Source organism: Saccopteryx leptura, chromosome 2 (genome assembly GCF_036850995.1).
Source record: "Saccopteryx leptura isolate mSacLep1 chromosome 2, mSacLep1_pri_phased_curated, whole genome shotgun sequence".
Classification (NCBI taxonomy): domain Eukaryota; kingdom Metazoa; phylum Chordata; class Mammalia; order Chiroptera; family Emballonuridae; genus Saccopteryx; species Saccopteryx leptura.
The window spans coordinates 296,862,656-296,887,759 of NC_089504.1; the positions used below are offsets into that span (position 1 = coordinate 296,862,656).

The following is a 25,104-nucleotide window of genomic DNA, read 5'->3' on the forward strand; positions in this document are numbered from 1 at the left end:
ACAGCCAGACAGCAAACAGCAGGAATGCTACTAGCTGAGAAGAGACAAAGTCAACCACTGTTACCCAGTCCTGGGGAGAGAGCAGAGGGAAAATGGACTCTCGATTGGAACTCAACTTCTCAAGAGCTCTTCTAGGCTTCATGGCACCACAGCGACCACTAACTAATCTCCAGGTACCAGAGAGTGAAGGAAGAGTCACAACAGAGCACAGGATGGTACCCCAGGCTCCCTAGAAATGCAGACCTAAGTAACACAACAAAGTAGAACCGAAACACGGCCCACCCCGATGGCTCCATTATCATCGATGGGGAAAATAATGAGAGAGAGAAAAAACTACAATAACCTAAAATCAGAAAATGGATGTTTCTGTATAATACAAAAAGGTAAAAACAGCATATAATATTATATGTCTATGTCTATACAATATTCATTACTCTAACCTCCTGGATATAAAGATACATCTTTATTTAGCAGGAGAAATCTTAAATCCATTCAATTTAATCTACTCACTCAAAAATTATTGAGCCAGGTGTGATAAAGCAGTGAACAAAACCAAACCCCTGCCCTCACGGAGCTTATGGTCTAGTGGGAAAATGAAAACAAGCACATAAATATTATGGACAAAAAACAGGCCGCATACTAAACCTGGCAAGCTCAATGGAGGCCTGCATGGCAGCCTTACAAAGTCAGAGTTCTAAAGTAACTAAATCAGATGTTGTGAGATTAAAACTTTCACAGTAGATTGAGTGTTGGCCCAGGATGCTGAGGGCCCTGGTCCAAAACCCCAAGGACACAGGCTAGAGCGCGGGCTCCTCAGCTTGAGCACAGGCTCCTCAGCTTGAGCAAGGGCTTCCTAGTTTAAGTGTGAGGTCATCAGCCTGAGCACAGGAACATCAACATGATCCCAAGGTCACTGGCTTGCGCCCAAGGTCACTAGCTTGAGCAAGGGGTTACTGGTTCAAATGAAACCCCCAGGTCAAGGCACGTATGAAAAGCAATCAATAAACAGCTACAGTGAAGGAACTACCAGTTGATACTTCTCATCTCTCTCTCTGCCTTTCTGTCTCTCTAAAAGAAAAAGAAAACTAAAAATAAATTTAAAAAATAACTTTCTAACTAAAAGTGAGCCATGGTGGGTAGTCATGTCCTAGAGTAGTATCTTCCCTGACAAAGGTCAACCTTTACCTTAACTTGCGCCCATTTATTGTCTTTTTGCATCTACAATAACATACCTTTGAAATGTCAGGATAATTTCCTTTTCTCGGACCCCTTCAGGGCACATCTCCCACCAGAGCAGGAGACCACAGAGCTCCCCACTGTTATCATTATTAAATTCAATGTCCACTGTTAATTATCCTATACCCACCTATGTAAAAGAAGTATGTGCTTAATGTTTTTATCCAACCCCAGAGATTCTTCTGCTTTGCTTTTCACCCTCTCCAGAATCTATCACCAATGGATTTCATGGAACCCCCCTACAGCTCCTCCTTTCACTCTAATGTGTAAAATAAGGTGCAAAACTGCCTGCCCTACTCTAGAGCGTTTTCTCAATCTGCTGAGATTCGGCTTCCAGGAAAATTGTCATTAATTTGGCTCAAATAAACTCATAAAAATTTTCTACAGGTTTGAACGTGTCTTACATGGATGATATATTAAATATATAAATACATACAGTACAGAAAATAAGTGTAGCAGAGGCACTAAATAAAAGGCCAGGAGTGAGGAGGGGCCGCCGTTGATGTGGGCGGAGGTGGCAGTGGGCAGAGGTGGTCAGGAAAAACCTGCCAGGATAACCTTTCCGCAGAGACCGGCAAAGGGAGGGAAGGAGCCACAGGTCCATTCAGAAGGGCTTTCCAGGTGAGAAAACAAATGCAAAAACCCCAAGGCTAGAACAGGAAAGGGGCCAGAGGGCTGCAGGGGAGCCAGGAGAAGGGACGAAAGGTGAGACCAGAGACAGAAGGGTGGGGGAGGTCGTGCACCTGCAGGCCACTGGAAGCCTTTGTCCTGACTCAGAGAAATGGCCACAAGGAAGCTGTGAACTGAAGGATGACATGTCTGACCCTTGTGTTAATCGGAACACCCTGGCTGGGTTGGAGAATATATAGACGATGGTGGGTTGACTACAGAAATGCAACTAAAGAGGGTTTCCACAGGAGGAATAACTGTCCCCAAAGATCTCCATGTCCTATTCTCTGCAGCCTGTGAAGACATTACCTTTCGTAGCAAAACAGACTTTGTAGATGAGATCTGACTTAAGGATCTTGAGATGCAAAGATGACCCCAGATTACGTGGGTGAGCTGAGTACAGTCAAGTCAGTCCTTGCAAAAGAAAAACAAGAAGTGTCAGCAGAGATGTCTCACAGAAGGGGAGAGGAGAGAGGTGGGGGAAGGGCACATAATTCTCAGCTGGCTTTGAAGAAGAAGGAAGGAACCACAGCTAAGAAACGCAGCAGCCCCTAGAAGCTAGAAAAGCCCCTTTAGAAGGGACAGACAGAGCCCTGGCCAGCCATTCCAGAGTTCTGGCCGCCAGAACTGTAAAATAATCAATCTGTACTGTTTTTAAGCCACTAAATTTGTGATAACTTTTTGTAGCAGTGCTATAGAGTAAATGTTTGTGTCCCCCTAAAATTCATATCTTGAAACCTAATAATCCCTAATGTAACAGAATTAGGAGGTGGGTATATTTTGGGAGGGAATTAGGTCACAAGGGTGGAGTCTTCACAAATGGGATTGAGCAGAGCAAGGACAATGCAATGGGTCAGGCACAGAAGGTCACACGGTGGAAAGGCCCGGATGCCTAGCGACAGGCAAAACTGGGAAAACAAGAACCTTCCCCCACAGGATAGATAACCTTTCCACCCCTAGTTTATCACTGGTCGTGAGGTTTAGAACCCCTGACCTATCATATCGCTGGTCGTGTGTTTTGGACCCTCCCCTGGCATGCTGCTGGTCATGTGGGTTAGACTCCCTTGGAGGGGAGAACAAATTAAGGGGCATAGAGAATAGCCCTTAAGCATTAAGCCCCCAGGACAATGAGGCTGGTGAAATACGTCTAGGCCTCAGTTGTGTTTCAGCACCAGGCCCAGAAAGCAGCAAAATCAGACAAGAGTTGCCACGGCTGACATCAGGACCAGTGGCATTGACTAATGACCCCCTGCCCTGGAACTGACCTATCAGTAGAGACCATGACCTTAAAAGGGCACATCTGTAAAGCTGATGAAGACTACAGAATGTTGTATTATTCTATACAATATTGTAATATTATATTATCCAGGAGATCCTCCCCTGGGACCTCCCCTAAATTCTCCACCCTTAAAAGCCCTCAGGATGGAGGAGCCAGTGGGCTCTCCCTCCCGGGAGCATTCCTACGTGCTACCTTTACCCTTCTCTCTCCTAAGCTCCAGGGGCCCTTCTTTTGCCTCTGTTACTTGTCTCCTGAGCCCATTTCTTCTACAGCTCACTTCTTCTCCCTCTGGGGCTTTCTAACTAAATTGTCTCTTACAGGCTGAGTCTTGGCTCTGAATTCTTTCCTAGCCAGAACTCAAGTACCGAGGTTACCGAATCAAGGTCCAGCCTGACCCCACCGGTCTAACACCTGCTGCCGTTTTCATGGCCACCAACAGGATAGTGTCCTTATACAAGAGGCTGCAGGGGTTCCCTTGACACTTTCACCATGTGAGAACATGAACCAGACATTGAATCTTGATCTAATCCTGGACCTCCAGCCTCCAGAATGATAACAAATAAATGTTGGCTTTTGAAGTCACCGGCTACGGCACTGAGTGTACTTAGAGACAAGAAACCAACAGGGGCGCACTGCGGAGGTAGCGAGCAGTCAGACTGCAATTACCCTGCAGTTAGAGCCAACCAGATTTCCAGGGACTGGACGTGGGGTGTGGGGACGGAGAGGAACCAATCCTACTCCAAAGATTTTGCTTTGTTTTGTTTCTCCCTCTGGCGACTATAAAAATGGGCAGATTTTTGGTTGGGACGGTGTTGGAAGCAGCCTGCCGAGACTGGCCCGTGGAGAATGGAGGGGGAGGGTGGCACCAGCTAGAGGTGTCGAGGAGGTTTGCTACCAGAGGGCAGAAGGAAACGCAGCAACAGAGGGAGCCTGGCCCAGTCTGAGGGACCATCTGATGACACAAAAGGTGTGGATCATCACGGAAGAGGTGTCCCTGACTAGGCGAGGGGGCGCGGAACCGGGCGCACAGTGGCCAGTTGAGCCCGTACCAGGAACACGAACAGCGTGCCCACAGCGGAGGGAGAAAAGGTGAGCATGTGGCTACAGGTGCCGGCGGTCCCTGGGACAGTGAGAGCGAGGGGGGTCTCACAGCTAAGAGTGCAGCCAAGGAAGGGGGTGCCGAAGGAAGGACCCCAAAGACAGAAGAAAGTGTTAAAAACGCTAGAGGAAACAGACGAGTCAAGCACTAGAAATGTGATACAACCAGCACAAAGGACCCACGAGAGAATATGGTCATGAATTTACAGTGAGACCAGTCAGCAAGGTTGGGCAGTTTCCCTCCAGCCTGTGCCATCCCATGAGTATGGGCATGAGGAGGCTGACTGGACCTTTGCCAAGTGAACACAGGCCAGCCGAGAGTCCTAAGGAAAAGGGGTACCAGCGAAGGGGAGGCTGCAGCATTAGCTCGTGTGCTCTGGGGTGGAGAAGGAGGTTGCCAATAAGACAATTGAGCTTTCATTACATAAATAACACATGGTGATGAAAAACCAAAATGTTGAGGGATATCTTGTGACATTCACAATCTATTGAGGAAAGCAGGTTGCACAAATGACTATGTGGAGCATGATCCCATTTTGAGAGAGAGAGATTGTGGATATTCATTAAGGCAGAGAAAAATAGTCACTTCTGAATGGTGGGAAATTTCCTTTTTGTGTGCTTTAAGATATTTTACAAAGAACAGCTACTACTTTAATAATTAGAAAAATATCATGCATGTTATTTTAAATGGCATAGCTATTAAAATTTCTTGACAATTATGCCATTTAAAAGTGTACCTATTTAAATTACAGGTGTAATCTATATGAGCGGGTTTTTCTAAAATCATGAACAGGTGCTACCAGTGAGCATTAAAGTGAAAGATTTTCACAAGCAAATGCATTTGACTGAACTGTGCATCTCATTGTAAGGCTTTCCAAACTGAAATATTTCTAAAAGATACACATAGCAAAGGCTGCTGTTCAGCCAGTATGCATAAAGATGGTGTAAGATGTTGTCTGTCCTGGTCAGCAAGGCATCCTTTCCAATTCACTGTCTGTTGGTTTCTGCTGTGACATATTTTGCATAGAACTTTTGACCACAGCTAACAAAAATCAAACAAAAAAAACAGCAGAGGAGAGAATATAGGGGAATAATTTGGTTTCAGTTTCTCCATCATGTGAAATACAGCATAATCAAGAGGCTGTAGCCTGACCAAGCAATGCGCACAGTGGATGGAGTGTCAGATTGGGATGCAGAGGACCCAGGTTCAAAGCTCTGAGGTCGCCAGCTTGAGTGTGGTCTCATCTGGCTTGAGCCCAGGCTCACCAGCTTGAAGTCCAAGGTTGCTGGCTTGAGCAAGGGTTCACTTGCTCTGCTGGAACTCCTCAGTCAAGGCACATATGAGAAAGCAATCAATGAACAACTAAGATGCCGCAATGAAGAATTGATGATTCTCATCTCTCTCCCTTCCTGCCTGTCTGTCCCTATCTGTCCCTCTCTATTTCCATGTCTCTCTAGCTAAAAAAAAAAAAAAAAAAAAGGCTGTAGCTTATGACCACTAGACCACTAGAAACACAGAAAATATTTAAAATACTTGACAAAAATGGAGATCACAAAAATGAAAACCTGTGCTAACTAGCCTGGTTACAGCGATATCATGGTGGTAAGATTATGGGTGAATTTTTAAGTCAGTAATTTAACAATTAAATGGCATGTTTCCATTAAGAAAAAGTAGTATAACTGTCTGGTACATGAAGGATTGAAACTCAGCTATTAGTAAGAAACATGGAGACATGGAGAAAGACTGATCCCACAGGGGTCCTGTAGATAAAGTACAAAAGAAAAAAGAAAAAAAAGATCTACGACTTTAAAGTATTATACAATGCTATCTACCCAGTTAACACAAAAATAATTAAAAGACCTTTAAATAGCCTGTAGAGGGAATTGTTCTATTTTACAAAGATGATATAAACTTTCAATTCTCATAAATAATAAAAATGTTAAAAACGCTGTACCATTATTATTGCTATCCAGTAATATTCATTCCTGTGTTAATGTATCAAGATCTAAAAGCTAGCCTCTTCATGACTTTTTAAAAGACATTTATATAATTCAATACTGTCTCATAACTAAAAATACTCACATTTTAAAGAGGCTTATAGCCTAACTTGATATAAAGCAATAATGATAGTGAATGTTTACCAACTTGGTTACAAGTATACTTGGTTAGTTATGATTTAAAAACAAACTACCTCCTGCCCAGGCAGTGGTGCGATGGATAGAGCATCAGCCTGGGATGCAGAGGACCCAGGTTCAAAACCCCGAGATTGCCAGCTTGAGTGTGGGATCGCCAGCTTGAGCATGAGATCATAGACATGACCTCATGGTCACTGGCTCGGCTGCAGCTCCCCTAGTCAAGGCACATATGAGAAAGGAATCAATGAACAACTAAGGTGCCTCAATGAAGAAGTGATGCTTCTCATCTCTCTCCCTTCTTTTCTGTCTCTCCCTCTCTCTCTCTTTCTCATGCTAAAAACAAATGAACAAACAAAAAAACTATCTACTTAGGGACACCATAGAAAGTATCAACAGGGCCCTATAAAAATACAGCATTCACTGGCAGGAAGTAACAGGTGAGTAACAATATTTTGTATTATAGGCTTACCATGGTGCTTGTAACATCTTAAACCATTTGGGGCATGCCAGAAAAAAAAAGAAGAAAAACAAATTGGTTCAAAGGATGAAAAGTAGAACAATAAAGAGCTGAAAAGTCCAAAACCAAGCATGTGGACAACTGGTAACCTTTCAAACTTGGGTACTTCCAAATTGAAGGTTGATTAGGGGACATATTTAGCAAAATTATTATAATACTATAAAAATTGTTGGTTAATGTCAACAAACAGTCCTTAAACTGTAAACTATATTCATAAACTCATGACATAAAAATATTTGTGTTATAGGCAGTTTCCATACATTCCTAGAAAAAATGTTATGAAGCAAAATTATCTGACATCAACTCTCATTCTCTATTGGAAACATTGATATAACTGTCCATGCCTTTGTCCCATGTTCAAATTAGTATAGCTACTGCATTGTTTAACCACATCTGAATATAAATGATATAACGTTGAGTCTAAAAAACATGTCCATGAAGTGATTGAACGAGGAACATTTGCAAATGATGTGAGATTACACTGGTAAGTGTTTGAAGGTCACACAACCCATCTGTCTACCTAGAGTATCTATACTTGAATGCCTAATTCACAGCAGATGAAAGCTGTGCATTTAACCCCCCGCTGTCTCGCCCAGTTCTCCCTCCTCCCCCTTCACTGCCCCAGCTACTTCACTTCAATCCATGGCTGGCACACAAATCCATGTAGACCCAGCTATTGCATTTTATTGAAAACAGGCTGGACCATATGACCCCACACCTCTGACGTGAAGAGGCATGAGTGAAATTTTAGCCCTCAGTACCAGAGGAGTTTGCCTCCCCCAAGGAAGTCATTGCTGTGGCTTTCCCACTGATCAGACAGAAGAGTGGTTAAGAAGATGCATTTGGAGTCAGAAAGGCCTGACTCCAAGTTTTGGGTGCACATTTGTTAGTTATGACACAGAACACATTACTTCATCAGGAGCCTTAATGTGAAGAAGTGAGATAGCGACAGTGTCTCCTTTAGGGAGATGGGTGAGGATTAGATGGGACAAGCCACATGAAGAGCTCAGCGGCATGCCCGCAGACAGGGTTCAGTAAAGAACAGAATCAGTGTTCTCGAGTTTTCAATACATTATCCCCAAATCTTTGACACTCCTTCCAGGTGGTCAGGTCTATGTCTCTTCCCCTTGAATTTGAGCCCTCTGACTGCTTGACAGATGGGACTATAACAGAAAGTGACTTTGTGGCTGAGACTTTAAAGAGCTGGCGGATTCAATTTCCTGTGTTTTGGGATGCTCCCTGATGGGTCCCAGCTACTTGGTGAAGCCCAAGCAGTTCATGTGGAACATGCGTCCCCAAACTATAGCCCGCGGGCCGCAATGCGGCCCCCTGAGGCCATTTATCCAGTCCCCACTGCACTTCTGGAAGGGGCACCTCTTTCATTGGTGGTCAGTGAGAGGACCACTGTATTTGGCAGCCCTCCAATGGTCTGAGGGACAGTGAACTGGCCCCCCTGTGTAAAAAGTTTGGAGACCCCTGAGAACCCAAGCCCCCAGCCCACAGGCCCCACTGACCTTATGGGGGAGCCAGCCATCTTGGAAGCAGATCCTCCAGCACCCTGGCCACTTCATGGCCACATGAGGTACAGAGTGAGCTGGCCCCGCCATTCCCAGCACACAGTGCTGATCTGTGAGCAAAATGAAGGGCTGTTGTTGTTTAAAACCATTATGCCGGGGGTGCTTGGTGGCCGAGCAATAGATGATAGGCAGGGACGTTATTATCTTTGCAGGCTTTCTCTCTCTAGCAGAGAGGATCACAGGGTAGGACCTTAAAGAGTGTTCATAATAAGAGACCGACATTTCCAGAGGGAAAACCTACCCGGGGGTTTTCTGTGAGTAAACACAGAACTCCCTGGGAGAGAATTCATTGTAACCTAAGAAAACACAGCCTCAGTCTCCATCTCCCCTCACCCCCCCCCCCCAGGTGTGGCAGAACCCTAAGGAACTGAGGTTTCGATAAATATAATGGAACTTTAAAGAAATCTCTATAAAGTGAGTGGTACAAATAGCAGTTGTGCTTTGTAATATTTTCAAGTAGCCCAATGAATGCTCCAGAGGGGAGACGAACACCCACTCTGAAAAGTGAGAAATCCGAGGCAACAGCTGCAGCCAGGGATGGAGCAGGAGACATCTAGGCTCCAAGACACAGAAACTCGGGATGGCCACACATGTGCGAAATAGGGACCAAAACAGAGGAACATGGTTATTTTTCTTTTATTAAAGTATTTAAAATATTAATATTTTGCTAAGTTGCTAGTATTCTTCCTGACATATACTGCCATAGCTCTCCCCAGTGGGTCTTGGAAACCCATTGGTTATGGTACATAAGGATCATGTAGAAAAGCATCATAGGTGTTTTAATTACGAAACACAGCCAAAGGTCCAATACTGCTTCGCTGCACTTTTTACAAATGGGACTAGTTGGTCATGGTTAGTCTCCTTCCCTTGACATTAAGTCCCATGACTAAAGGGACTGCCTAAGTTACACACTCCTCCCAGGGCCCAGCCCCTGGTGTGACAGAATAAAACTAATAGGAATTTTTTGGGTGAATGCTGAATGACTAGCACTAAAAACACTATTGAAAGAACTAAGTTTTTTTTTCTTTTTAATGAGACAGACACACACAGAGAGACAGATAGGGACAGACAGACAGGAAAGAAGAGAGATGAGAAGCATTAACTCTTCACTGTGGCATCTCAGTCGTTCATTGATTGTTTTTTCATATGTGCCTTGACAGGGGGCCTTGCTCAAGTCAGTGATGTCGGGTTTAAGCCAGCAACCATGGGTTCATGTCTATGAATGACCCCACACTCAAGCCAGCGACCTTGGGGTTTCAAACCTGGGTTCTTAGCGTCCCAGGCCAATGCTCTATCCACTGCACCCCCACCTGGTTAGTCAGAACTCAAGTTTCTGATGCTTGGATTAAGTATGAATTTACATTAGGTAGAAACACAATAGCCTTCAAAAAAAAGGATTTATACCCCAACACTGAAACTGCCTTAGAAATAACTAGTTGCTGTCACAAGTTAGAAAATAATGCGCTCTTATACTGGAGGAGTTATTTTTATTCACAATCTCTCCTACCTATTCAAGTCTTTTCAGTACTCCCCAGCAAGGCGGCCTCTACCTGTAGAACCATCACCCACATTCAGCTCCACAGAACTTACACTTTAGTAACTGTCAAGTGTAATTGCTTCCTCGGATCCATTCTCTCCCTTTTCCTGTCAACCTGCTTCCAAAAGTGGTTAACATACTCTCCCTTAAACACTGTTTTTATCACATCCTTTCCCACCTCAGAGCCTACAGTGAATCTCAATTGTCAACTGAAAGTTAAATTTATTAAGAGTTTGACATATTAACAGTTTGCATTAAGGGTTTCTAAAGCTCTTTCATTAACTGTCCTACCCACCATCCCTCCAAACCAAACTCATATCTTATTCCCATCCCCCGGTGGGCACAAAAATACATAGAACCTCTGATATAGCCAAGCAGAGATGGTAGAAGATGTCTTCTCAGTTATACCGGTGAGGTCTTATATTTTGCCAAAACACAGCAGAAGGAAGCCCAGTGTGCTTTTCAGAGTGTCTGTTAAAGAATTACCACCAGTTACTCATGGAAACAGACTCACCGCTAGAAAATCATGATCAATTCTAACTTTTAGGGATTACTTAGAGGTTTATATAAAATAATCTATTCTAATACCATTAGATTCTATTGATTTAGCCTTTGGGAAACCTAGACTTTCTAATAAGACCAAGGATACATCTGCATTTCACTATACTAATTCTTTATTGGTAGTGAATCTACCATTACCCTGAGTACATAATCTATCTTCCCAAATTATCTACCACTTCAATTAATTGGGGAAAAAAAAAAAATTGAAGGATTATATAACTGAAAAAAAGTCAATACAACGACCTTTCATGGAAACCAAACTAAATTCCTATTTGATGACTCAAGTTACCACCTGCCATTTCTTTCTTAGATGCAAGTGAGAGCAGAAAAACAAGTTAATTAAATACACAAAAAAATCAAAATATGAAATGTAACTATAAGAGACAGATTTAATAAGGATGAAATGTGGGAAGATGATCAGAGTAGAAACAGCAGTTCCTTAGCTATTGCATCTGCGTCCATTTCAAAAGAGTTCCTTCATTTCCTTACACTTGGGTCATGCACCATTCCCACGTGCTCCAACCTGCTTGCATTCGGAAGATGAGAATATCCTAATTATTCTATGCTAATTAGTGATCAGAAAACAGTAAAAGATCGATGATGCTCTTCTACATACATCATCGTAATGGTCTTTCTATAAGTTCTCAGAAGTCTTCAGGGTTTACTTCTGCTTATAATTACCTGCAGTCAATGGGAAGGAACAGGTGAGTGATTAAACATATAAGGCTGTCTAACAAACAATTAGACTGTTGCTTCAATTTCTGTGTAGCTTTTGATATTTACAATTGATTACAGGTGCATAGGAAATGGTTCGGGAATTCACGGCATTTAAAGTAAAATAAAAAAATCTATGAATGATGAGCTCCAGCTCGAGGAAAATGCTTGATTTCTTTAACACTGCCTGCCTTACTATTCCGAGTCTGTTTCTCCACTCCTAAGTGAGGTACTATCACTGATCGCAAGGGAGTTCAGAGAGATGCCAGGGGATAATGCATGTGAAGTGCCTGGCACATAATAAAACCGACCATGTCAAGTCCCATGCCATCTCAATGCCCTGGTCCAACATCAGCCTGCTGGAAACAGCAGGAAACCACAGGACTCCTGAGCACACGAGCCAAGTGGTGGAATCACCCCTTTTCTCGAGTTTGGTTTGCCTACTGCCTAACACATAATCACGGGTTTTAGTTTAAAAGGATTGAATCACCTCCCTTCTCCTCACTTTTAGATGGCTGCAAACAGAGATAGTTGTAAACAGAGTTATTCATACAAAATTTAAAATAATGCCCCTGGACATCAAAGATTTAACATAATAAAGAATAACGGTGTTAAACATGGAGAGCGGGGAGTGGACTGGCCTGTGGAGGGTAAATGCTTATAATTCACAGGTCTAATTTTTATCATGCCACTCCTACACACATAAAGCCACTTTTTAAAATACACTGCTCATAAAAATTAGGGGATATTTCAAAAGAATATGAAGCGATAAAAAAAGAAACATTTGATTTTTTTTATTAAACAAGAACATCAGAAAAGCAAATGACAAATCAAAGCAAGTTGTTTGATTATGCAAATGAGATGCAAAACCAACTTTTATTTCATTGGTGAAAATGCACTATGCAAAAAGGCTACAAGTACTGGAGTGTCTGCACCTTCCCTGATCACCTAATATTTGTGAGCAGTGTAATTAATACATATCATATTTTCAATATACTTTAGAAGTTTTCAAAATTCCTAAGTCGTCCCTGGTGGGAAGAGGTAGTTCTGTTTTAGAGAATGCTGTTACCTGGACAACACCTGCCAAGTCACTCCTCTCTCTCAAATCCCTCTCACAACTAACCATTCAGACCTGAAGTGGCCACTTGAGCCCACAAAAGTAATGCTGATGCCAGCTCCGTCCAGTCTGCAGTCTTATCATCCGAAACACACCAATTCCATGCCGCTGCTTCTTTCCCCACTTGCCGTAGGCTCGTGTGAGGATAGATAATAGAGGGCTTCCCTGTGGTTTCTGTCTGGCACCGTCCACCTCGGGAAGTGAGTTCCACCCTGGGAAGTAAGAGGCAATGCCCACTTCATGAGACAGGAAGCAAGCGACCGAGGTCTGTCATCTCATGTTCAAGGGGAAATCTTTCTACTAAGACAGACTGGGATTCAACTAGGAATATTTTCTCAAGCACCTACTATATCCCAGATACTGGGTTAGATGCTGTGTAGCATGTTATCCTGTTTGACCCTTACAATTCAAACAAGGCTATGACTGTCTACGAAGGCCAGAGATGAGATAAGAAAGCATCCATTTTTCTAGGGATTTAAGGCCGCCTCAAAGACATAACAGCAGTACTGCCCAGACATCAGCAAAGGGATAGGCCACTTCCCACTGATGTGGTCTCCATTGTGCACAAAATGTATTACTTGAACATACAAAACCAAGTTTGAAGTACTTTATATATTGATACATAGATATGTTCACAGCTTCCCAGGGATTTATCATCAGCAGTGTTTTTTTATTTTGCTTTTTTTTTTTTTTTTTTTTGACAGAGAGAGAGAGAGAGAGACAGATAGGGACAGACAGACAGGAAGGGAGTGAAATGAGAAGCATCAATTCTTTGTTGCGACATCTCAGTTGTTCATTGATTGCTTTCTCATATGTGCCTTGACTGGGGGCAGGGGCTACAGCAGAGTGAGTGACCCCTTGCTCAAGCTAGCAACCTTGGACTTCAAGCCAGCAACCTTGGGCTTAAGTCAGTGACCCTGCATTCAAGCTTGTGAGCCTGCGCTCAAGCCAGCAACCTCGGGGTTTCAAAGCTGGGTCCTCCGTGCCCCAGTCCAACACTCAGTCCACTGCACCACCTCCTGGTCAGGCTCATCAGCAATGTTTTAACCATTAAAACCGAACGCCCATAGGAGCCGCACCTCCACCTCAGTAGAGGTACGGGGCCTTGTATAGAATCTGACTCCAAGACAGCGCTCTGCCCACTGTCTGTTTCCCAGAGAAGAGTTCCAGCACAGGAGTTCAGGACAGTTGAAGAGCTCGTCAGCTCAAGCACTGTTATTTCTGCAGTGGGTAACGATGTGAACGTGTCCCCCGCAGTGTCCACTTGGAACAGGCCAACATGCCCGTGTCCGAGCATAACAGAGTCAGACCCTTTTGAAATAGACTGTACGTTCTCACCAGGTCACATTTAGCACTGTGTGAAGCAATGTTCTGCTACCTCGCCCAACCCCATGTGAAAAGTTTTTAAAAAATTGATTTTATAACAGATACACCCTTAGAAATACTGTATAGAGTAATCTTAACATCTGAAAGAAGAGGGCTTTTAACAATAATATCCATTTAACTTCAAAATCTGAACTTATTTAAATAAAGTAAAATGGACTGGAAAAATAAAACTGAAGATAGAATTCTGCCTTCTAAAAGAACTCAAGTGGACAACTTATTAATCTTAATTTAGGTGCACACCTTAATTAAGAACCACAATCAGCTCATCTTAACAGTCTCAAGAAAAACACTCTTCACAGCTAAGTGACGGAGTGATGAGGAAGCACATTTTCCATCCTCCTTAAAGGGCGATCATTTCAAACATCTGAGACATTCGCATTTCTCAGACGCCACTACGACCTTCCGCCTTCACTCCTGCTGCCTGCAAGCAGTTAGGATAATCTTCGCAATTTCCCCCTGAAAATGTATATAAATTTTAAATATTTACATTTATTTCTTTTTAAATGTTTATTTTATTGACTTTAGGGAGACAGCAGGAGAGAGACAGAAACATTTGTTCCTATATGAGCCCTCACTGGGGATCGAACCAGTAACCTCTGTGCTTCAGGAGGATTCTCTAACCAACAGAACTGTCTGGCCAGGACAATATTTACATTTAATAAATAAAAACTTTTTTTTTTTTGTATTTTTCTGAAGCTGGAAACGGGGAGAGATAGACAGACTCCCGCATGCGCCCGACCGGGATCCACCCGGCATGCCCACCAGGGGCTACGCTCTGCCCACCAGGGGGCGATGCTCTGCCCCTCTGGGGCGTTGCTCTGCTGAGACCAGAGCCACTCTAGCGCCTGGGGCAGAGGCCAAGGAGCCATCCCCAGCGCCCGGGCCATCTTTGCTCCAATGGAGCCTTGGCTGCGGGAGGGGAAGAGAGAGACAGAGAGGAAGGGGGGGGGGGGGGTGGAGAAGCAAATGGGCGCTTCTCCTATGTGCCCTGGCTGGGAATCGAACCCGGGTCCCCCGCATGCCAGGCCGACGCTCTACCGCTGAGCCAACCAGCCAGGGCCAATGAAAACTTTTAATGCAAAAAAAAAAAAAAAAAAATTACAACATAATTGTGCTATGAAAGTGGTCTTTTAGAAAAGGCATGTCAAATCCCTGGCAGTCCCGTGCTTACACGCCGCTCTGGCTCCCCATCTGAAGTAGGATGGCCTCCGTCCTCCTCCAGTGCCTTCACCCTGCAGCACGGCCGGTCCCAGCCCCACTCAGCCGCTCATCGTGGGCCATTCTCTCTCTAACTCTGACTTCTTCCTGTAAGTCGCTAAACTCCTTCCTCTCTCAGGGTCTGTGCCTATGCACTCCCTCTTCCTGAACATTCTTTTTGCAACTGGCTTCACAGTATCCCTCCTTCAGGTGTCGGGGGTGTAGGTTCCTCTGAGAAGCTCTTCCCAGCCCAGTCCAGAGTACCGCCCCCTTCACCCTTCTCAGAGCATTCTTCCCTTTTCGTCCATAAACGCCATTTTTACTTAGAGGTTTTGTTTATTGGTTCAATCTCTCCCACTAAATTTTAAAAGGAAGAAAGAAATGCCCCATGCTCACCTCCTTGAAGTCCAGGACATGCCTAAAGACAATCAACATCAGTTGAATAAATGAATACATGGATCTCTATCCTGTTCAAATATCACTTGAAACATGGGATATAGCCTTTCCTTTCTTATTTCATTAGTTCAACAGTTATTTACATTTGACTCAGAGAACTGTAAGGCAGAGGATGAATGCACTTAATTTTTCCTTCCAAAACAACAACCAAAGACAAAAAAGGTAGACTTTTGAGATTACTGCTTCAGACCCTTGTTTCCTCTTATAATTCAGACACACAATCAGTAACATGACAAGGGACATCCTCATGAGGTGCTGAAAGTGTTACCAGAATGCCTCAAGGGGGCAACTTGTGTTTTCAGATCAGAAGGAGCTAATTGTAAAAAGGAACTGTTTATTAAACTGACAGTCCTCCAAATTATGATAATCTTCAAAGTGTTAAAAAATATATTCCTGGTTTCATCCCATCTGTAACTCTGAATCAATCTATCCTGCACCCAGTGTGGATCAAATGCTACATCACTAAGCTGTAAAAATAAGCTGTAAAAGTCTTGTCTTATCTTCCTTCCTTCCTTCCTTCCTTCCTTCCTTCCTTCCTTCCTTCCTTCCTTCCTTCCTCCCTCCCTCCCTCCCTCCCTCCCTCCCTCCCTCCCTCCCTTCTTTCCTTCCTCTCTCCCTCCCTCCCTCCTCCCTCCCTTCCCTCCCTCCTTCCTTCCCTCCCTTCCTCCCTCCCTTCCCTTCTTCCTTCCTTCCTTCCTTCCTTCCTTCCTTCCTTCCTTCCTTCCTTCCTTCCTTCCTTCCCATTTTCCTTCCTTTCCTCCCTCCCTCCCTCCCTCCCTCCCTCCCTTCCTCCCTCCTTCCTTCCTTCCTCCCTCCCTTCCCTTCTTCATTCCTTCCTTCCCATTTTCCTTCCTTCCCATTTTCCTTCCTTCCTCCCTCCCTTCCCTCCTTCCTTCCTTCCTTCCTTCCTTCCTTCCTTCCTTCCTTCCTTCCTTCCTTCCTTCTTCCTTTTCCTTCCTCCTTTCCTTTCTTCCTTCAATTGATTTGGGGGGGGGAAGAAAAGCACTGATTTGTTGTTCCCTTTATTTATACATTCGTTGGTTGATTCTCCTATGTTCCCTGATCAGGGATCAAACTCACAACCTTTTCATATTAGGACAATGCTCTAACCAATTATGCTACCAGGCCAGGGCTGAAAGCCTCATCCTTAGTTTTTTCTCATAGATACTGTAATGATTTATTAATAAAAATTGGCATGAAGCCCTGGCTGGTTGGCTCAATGGCAAAGCATCGGCCTGGCGTGCAGGAGTCCCAGGTTCGATTCCCAGGCAGGGCACACAGGAGAGGCGCCCATCTGCTTCTCCACCCCTCCCCCTCTCCTTCCTCCCTGTCTCTCTCTTCCCCTCCCGCAGCCAGGGTTCCACTGGGGCAGGGTTGGCCCGGGCGCTAAGGATGGCTCCGTGGCTTCTGCCTCGGGCGCTGTTATGGCTCTGGTTGCAGCAGAGTATTGCCCCCTGGTGGGCATGCCGGTGGATCCTGGTCAGGTGCATGCGGGAGTCTGTCTGACTGCCTCCCCATTTCCAGCTTCAGAAAAATACAAAAAAAAAAAAAATTGGCATGAAAATGCTGCTTGAGTCATCTCAGTTGCTTATTAAATGATGGTGATAAATATTTTGTTTTCCTAGCGTCATTGCCTTCGTTGATTTCTTAATATATGAAAAAGCATGATTTTGCCTGGTGTTCTATTTTTTTTCCTTCACTAACAGTCAATGTTCACTAGGAAAAAGAAAATTCCTCAGAAGAATCAAGACTAATACTTCCTGTGTTTGCCCTACTGGACAAAACACAATGCTGTTTAAAAATCACCAGCTCTTTATGTTTAATGAAAACTGATTTGCAGAAACAACACCCTGTTTGGCCACCTTTCTCTAGACGTTGAACAAAGGCGTTATCTTAGCAGACAGGGATAGGAACAATTTATGTTTTCATCAATTCAACCCTGCTCAGCAAATCAATCCAGTCATTGATTGAAATGAACAACACAAAAAGAATATACTTTGGTCAATCTTGCCTGCGATTATAGGAGAACTGTGAAACACAGGAGGCTGTGTGTTTTACTCAGTGAAACCAGCCTATATTCCTGGATCATCATTCAGCCACTATGTCATGAAGAATACCTTCACAATCTCTGTAGTATACCGGTAGCTGCTTTCAAAACTAGAGTGTAAACATTATTCTATTTAATGCTTCTAATTTTAGTTAAAGAGATTTCCTTTGTTCTATCTAAAAATTCCAGCACTACACCATAAAGTTTTCTTTGTGTGTGCTTTACTTTAATTTCTAAAAATAAAAGCATTTAAGTTCTGCCTAATCCTGTCCTGCAGTGCCAAGTGGATAGAGAGTCGACACAGAATGCTGAGGTCATCATTTCAAAACCCTGGGCTTACCCAGTCAAGGCACATATGACAAGCAACCAATGAACAACTAAAATGAAATGAAGCAACTATGAGTTGATACTTCTCAATACCCCGCCTCTATAAAAATCAATAAAATAAAAAATGACCAGGCAGTGGCGCAATGATGTAGCATTGAACTAGGACGCAAAGGACCCAGGTTCAAAACCCCAAGGCTGCTGCCTTGAGTGCTGGCTCATCTGGCTTGAGTGCAGGCTCACCAGCTTGAGCACGAGATCACTGGCCTGAATGTAGTATCATAGACATGACCCCATCCATGGTCGCTGGCTTGAGCCCAACTGTTGGCTTGAAGCCCAAGGTCACCAGCTCGAGCTCAAGGTCGCTGGCTTGAACAAGGGGTCACTTGCTCTGCTGCAGTCCCCTAGTCAAGGCACATATGAGAAAGCAATCAGTGAACAACTAAGTAGACTAAGGAGCTGCAACAAAAAATTGATGCTCATCTCTCTCCCTTCCTGTCTGTCTGTCTCTCTCTCTCTCTCTCTGTCTCTTTCTCTGTGTCTGTCTGTCTCTCTCTCTTTCACACACACACACATACACAAAACAATGAACAAATAAAAAGTTCTGCCTAAAAAAACTAATACAATTTAAATATGTGGAGTGTTCTAAAGGAGTCATGAAATTTGTTAAAATGGGCATTTTCAGATTAATTTAACTTTGAGGAAAAGTATTTCACAAAAACAATTGTATCATAGTAATATATACTTAAATAATTAGCATTCTTATACTTATGTTAGCAAATATAGTTGTTTTTCTTTTTTTATTTAGTTTATTGTGTTTACACAGAATCTAGTGTTGTCCCAATTAGCAAATATAGTTTTAAAAGTGCATTTTCCTGTCCATTATTACTTTATGTCAGTGTTTCCCAGATGTTCCCAAGGGCTGCTGTGTTCCCCATGGAGAAACCTTTTTGGCTGTCACAGCTGGGGAGGTGCTACTGGCGTGGGGTGAGCAGACAAAAGCCAGGGCAGCTGCTAAGCATCCTACGATGGGCAAGATCTCCTCTCTCCCCGCAACAACAACAAAATATTTCCAGTCCCAAATGTCAATAGTGAAACCTGCTTTAAAATAGCACTGTTAAAACCATTTTTTAAAATTATTTTTTGAACCCAATGAAAAGATTAAATTTTCAAAACAATTTGCATAACAATTTTTATGCAAAATCTAAACTTACTGAGTTACAGTGAGAAAAGTAAATATGAAGTCAAGATATACAACTTTCTAAATAAACACAATTTTGGGATAGTGATAAATCTCCATGTATATTCACTTCAAACTTTTTTTTTTTACCTGATGTGTACTCAACAAACATTTGTGGGAAGAAAGAAGAAAAGGATCTATCTTCTTATACTACACTCCAGAACATTAATAAAAGAACTTGAAACCAACAAAATGGGCTGCACTAGATTGTAGATGTGTCAAAGTCCTTCCTCCCTCCACAGCCCTAGCATGGACCCAGCCAGCCAGACTTAGTTCCCAGTCTCCTAGCTGCAAGGCAGTCCACAAACGTGCTCACCAATGCGCATGTGCACACTGCTCAGAAGAAGCTGCTGGCCCTTTATTTCCTCTCCTGCCCTCTTTACCAGAGGCTGGGATGTGGAGGTGGCTCTGACCCAGCTTCAACCATGCAGATGACGTAACTGCCTCAGGAGACCAGTAAGGTAGAAATAGCCTAGGTTGTTGAATAACCACTCGGTATAGAGCTGCCTCTCGAGCAGGGATCACTCACCTCCAGAATGGTATGTGAGAGAGAAACTTATTTAATCCATCATACTTTCGGTCTCTTAGCTGCAGCCTTATACAAGGCAATTCTGTAATTTGATATCCCCTATAATACAAGTGCTACAAATGCATTCTATCTGAAGAAATGTTAAACTAGCTAATTTTTTTAAAGTTTCAATGCAAATATTGTAATACTTGAAAATCTGGATTATATAGTTATGGTATAGTGACTATAGGCGAGGAAGAATGGCTATGTCTATAATACTATTAATTCTCAATTATCTAATCTAAAAGGAATAGGGATACAAGATATCTAGAGCTAACTGCCCAAATAATTCATTGTTTCAATGATATGTTTACTTAAACTCATGCTAACAAGAGCAGGTTGGACCCTGTAAAATGTAGGCTAAAATACAATTTGGACACTTATAATTTTATGTGTCTGGCATTTTCCTTTTGCTCTTTTCTCCGTTGACTAAGATTCTGATAAAAAAAAAAAAAAAAAAAAACTTATGCCTGACCTGTGGTGGCGCAGTGGACCTGGAAATGCTGAGGTCGCCGGTTCAAAACCCTGGGCTTGCCTGGTCAAGGCACATATGGGAGTTGATGCTTCCAGCTCCTCCCCTTCTCTCTCTCTGTCTCTCTCTCCTCTCTCTCCCTCTCTGTATCTCTCTCTCCCTCTCTAAAAATGAATAAATTAAATAAAATAAATTAAAAAAAATACTTGTAGCAAGAGGATTAGAAGCGAAGGTCAGAAGATTCCATGAACTAAATAATTAGCATTGAATAAATGATTTCCAGATAAATTGTAAATTCACATTTTGAATAGTCAATTAAATTTAACTCAGAAGGCTTTGTACCTTCCTTGGATTTCAGAAAATATAGCTGCTTCTCCAAAGTATTTTTCTCTAGATTTCATTTAACATGTCTGTTGTTCAAAGATTTGCTTCTATTTTGTGCCAATGAAGGGGAATTGTTGTGAAACATGACTTATGCTATCAAATTAAAATATATTTCAGTTAAGCAGATTTATTCAATTCACATTTCCATCTTTTTAAAATTTAATCCTCCCCATAAAAATTAACATCTTGAATAATACATTTATTATAAAGCTATGGACTTGTTTTATTGGAAAATATTTTTATCTTAAACACATAAAAATAATAAAAGTATCAAGATATATGTTGAAATTTCATAACACCCTCCTTCCAAAATCACATTTATGAATTATACTGAAAAATCACATTATATTGCCATTAATTCAATGACCTATGCCATTTTTAAAGATAATTTGAAAATCAAAAGCAACAAGACAGTATGATTAAAAAAGAAAAATAGCTTGGTATGAAATATCTTTTTAAAGTTTCTAAAATTTTCAAGGATTTGAATGCCTCCCAACAGAATCACTTCTAAATTTTAATAGGGTTCAGAATACAAATTAGGTATCTTTATATCTAAAAAAGTTTTAATATTAAGTTCACAAACATTTACTACACTCAGAAAAATATTACTTTTGTCTTTTTTTAAGAAAATGAAATGCACAGAACAGAAGCATACTTATTACTGGCTGAGTAGATTCTGACTTTTACTTTAGGAATAAGTTTATCTCATGATATGAAATAAAAATGAAAAAGTTTCCCATTTTCTCTCCTTCCTGGTTTCTTTCTGGGGCATTTGCCAGTCACTAAATAATATTCCCATATTAAAGGAAAAGGCATCTAAGTGACTCATCTGGACCCAAATAGTTCATCGGTTTCACTGGCTTGAGCAAATGCCCAAGGATATAACAGTCCATCAGTAAATCACACAGTGAGACCATGACAGCCCTGACAGAAATACGACATTGACATTATTATAGGTAATAATGTAATGTAACAATACAACCATCTAGATAAATCAATCACAATTCTCAATTTAAAAATTGACAATAAGCTTTAAGAACCTCCAAATCCACACAGTTTGTGCATGACACACTTTGTATCTGAGGTAAGTCATACTCTTTTGAAGCTTCTTGTTTGTTTGATTTGAATCTATAAACAAAGGAGACTGATATCGATCACTGGTTCTCCACAGGGGCAGTACCCTAGGAGGCATTTTGGAAACAGATGAAAGCATTTTTAGTTTTCACAGTGATTGGCACCAGGGGGCAGGGCTAGGGGTCTGCCACACATCCAGTAACAGTGCCAGTCCCATAACCCCAACAACTTTTTTTTAAATTTAAGCAAGAGGAGGGGAGATAAAGAAAAAGACTCCTGTATCGCCCTGACTGGGATCTATCTGGCAACCCCTACCTGGGGCCCATGCTCTGCCCATTTGGGGAAGATGCTCACAATGGAGCTATTTTTAGCACCTGAGACAGAAGCTCCACAGAGCCATTCTCAGTGCCTGGGCCCAGTGCGCTCAAATTAATCAAGCCAGGGCTGTGGGAGAGGGAAGCAGAGGGGAAGGGGGAAGGAGGTAGGGAGGTAGGGAGGTGAGAAAGAGAGAGAGAAATGAAAGAAAGAAAGAAAGAAAGAAAGAAAGAAAGAAAGAAAGAGAGAGAAAGAGAAAGAGAAAGAGAAAGAGAAAGAGAAAGAGAAAGAGAAAGAGAAAGAGAAAGAGAAAGAGAAAGAGAAAGAGAAAGAAAGGAAGAAAGAAGAAAGAGAAAAGGAAGGAAGGAAAGAAGGGAGGGCGGGAGGGAGGGAGGAAGAGAGAGAGAGAGAGAGAAAGAAAGAAAGAAAGAAAGAAAGAAAGAAAGAAAGAAAGAAAGAAAGAGAAGGAAAGAGAGAAGGAAAGAAAGAAAGAAGGTGGTGGTGGAGGGGTGGAGAAGCAGATGGTCGCTTCTCCTGTGTGCCCTGACTTGGAATCAAACCCAGGACTTCCACACGCCGGTCAACACCCTACCACTGAGCCAATCAGCTAGGGCCCCTACAACTATCAAATGTCCTTCTGTTCATTCTTTTCATTTGAACCTTCAGTATGACTATCTGAGCCTAGAGAGTAACTCCTTTTTACATATTTCAGTTTTAACAATCGCTGAATTTTCCAAGGATTCAACTCTCATATAAACATGCACTTTAGTTTGGAACTTTACCAAAAGTCATCACCATTTCAGAAGCATCACTTTGCTCACTGCATACTGGCTCACTGTATGTGTGTCAACAATATGGCACATCTGGATCAGGGTTCTTCTGCAAAGACTGCATTCATGACAGTGCTATGAATAGGTGCAAATAGCCAGCCATAAAGTAGAGTTATGCCTGAGCATTTATATAAGGTCTACCGGAAAGTTCTGTCCATTTCTATCACAAGTTTTGACACGTAAGCACATGTTTATTTGGCGCATGTGTGGCTCTCTATTTTTATCACTTAATGTATAATACTGATGTAGCAAATTAACTAAAACAAAGTTGATTCACGTTAGTCTTATGTGTGAAGCGATAGTGTACCCATGGCTACTGATAAAGTTCATTTACGCCACTGTAATTTTTACAAATTTCAACAAGGAAGAAATGCTACAGAAGCATGTCTGTTGCATCCACCATATTCCCCGGAGTTAGTACCCTCCAACTATCACTTGTTTTTGTCCTTACAAAAGTTTTTGAAGGGCAAAAATTCAAAAATGAAGAAGATATCAAACAAGCACTGGTTCAATTTTTCACATAAAAAGATAAAACATTTTTCAAAAATGGGATATACAAATTGCCCTCATGCTGGCAAGAAATCATTAATAACAATGGCAATTATATTATTTAATAAAGTTTATTGACAGTAAGAAAAATTTGTATTTTGTTTTATTCCAAAACTGGACAGAACTTTCCGGTAGACCTTATATATTGAAATGCACAGTATTTTGTTCGTTCTTTCTTGTTACTTTATATCACAATTAGGGCAACGTATTGGTTATTTTTAACACAACCAACTTATATACTTGCAATCCATAAATTTCATTGCAGGATAGCAAAGAGTAATACAAATTATTTTTACGACAAAGAGACACTAGATCTGATAGGGATGCAAACCACTGGCACAGAATATCAGTAAGGTTCTCTGCATCTCTGACATTCCTTGAGTCTGTGAAAAACTTTCAGTTTGGCAAGGCCTGATCATTAGTAAGTCTTTACCTCTACTTGTACTGAGAGTATTGCAATTAAGTTAAAAAGAGAAATATATGGGTTGCTAAGGCGATCATAAAAACAGACTCCACTAAACTCTTAAACATTTGTGTGAGCAGTGGGAAATGCCATAGTGATGATGTCTTTTACAGGTTCCTGGGGACAGAAAAACACCGAAGATAGAACTGGAGCCTTCATACCACTTTGGCCTGGAGGGGCTACACTGCTGGCTTCACAGGTGATGGTGCCCTGTTTTCTGCTGGGACAGAGAGTCACATGTTTCAGGGACACCCTGTCCCAGCACTTCTCCCACAAAGTCCACTCAAGAAAACACATGTTGGCAAGCAACGAACGCATTGTTTCAAACATGGAGCAGTAATCCTGTCACAACCAAATTGCACAAGTCTACTGAGCAAAGCTTGGCATTCAGAAGGCAACACCTTCCCCTGAATACTGGCATGCAGACGGCATAACTACACTCTCATTTTCCTGAGGCAATCATTCTCTGTCTCCAGACTGAGGGATGATCAATATCCCCGTTGCATTCCTTCTCGGTTAGGGAAAACGTGCTGAAGTCATTATCTCAGGAACTGCATCACCCTGTCCCCACGTCGCTGGATTCCTAGCACGTCCACCGTCTCCCTCCTGTCTGACCACCCATCATTATCACCCCTTTCCCTACCGCATTAGTGCCCACCGGATACAATGACTTTTTGACATTCCACAGATTTTATACGTTCAAATAAACTCCCTAAGACAAAGGGTGAGGAAATACTCCCTGATAAGAAAAGATACCCATACCTTTCATATAATAAATATACTCATCTTGGTCAAATGACCAAGAGTGAGAAAATACCTGATTCTATACAAAGCACTCAGTGTAAAAGAGAGAACAAAACTTAAGTTTTCCTCACAAACCAAAACAAGTGAAAGACTGGGAACAACCAATTAAAAAATTCTGCACTGAGAAAGTTTAACGACATTTTAAAATAACAACAACAACAACAACAAAAAAAAAAAAAACCAGAAAAAGAAAACTGTATTGAGGTATTTAAGTAACATATTAGAAGATAATTCTTCACAAGTTATTATGAAAATTTCAAAATTACTCTAAGATCAGATGAAAAAGTAATACAACGATTTGAAGATATACAAACATTCAGTTTTTAACTCTTGTGCATTTCTGAAAATAATAACATAATTGATATAGGAAAAGAAAAGCTCTATTCTTCACTGACCTCACATATGTGTAGAATACCAAATTACCAATTTTCTGAAAACTTATGCCTTTAACCAAATAAATGCATGAAACATAAAAGGATTTGGGAACCCAAAGCACTTAATTCTCAAGTTTCCCATAATTTTGGTGCTTGAGTTTATAAAGATTATGGCTTGAT

The 25,104-nt window shown here is 42.0% G+C and overlaps 1 protein-coding gene across 2 annotated transcripts in view; it reads right to left on the reverse strand.

The window, feature by feature from the left end:
- Positions 1-25,104, reverse strand: part of CTTNBP2 (cortactin binding protein 2) — a 168,895-nt gene that overhangs the window by 130,495 nt on the left and 13,296 nt on the right. The window lies entirely within an intron of this gene.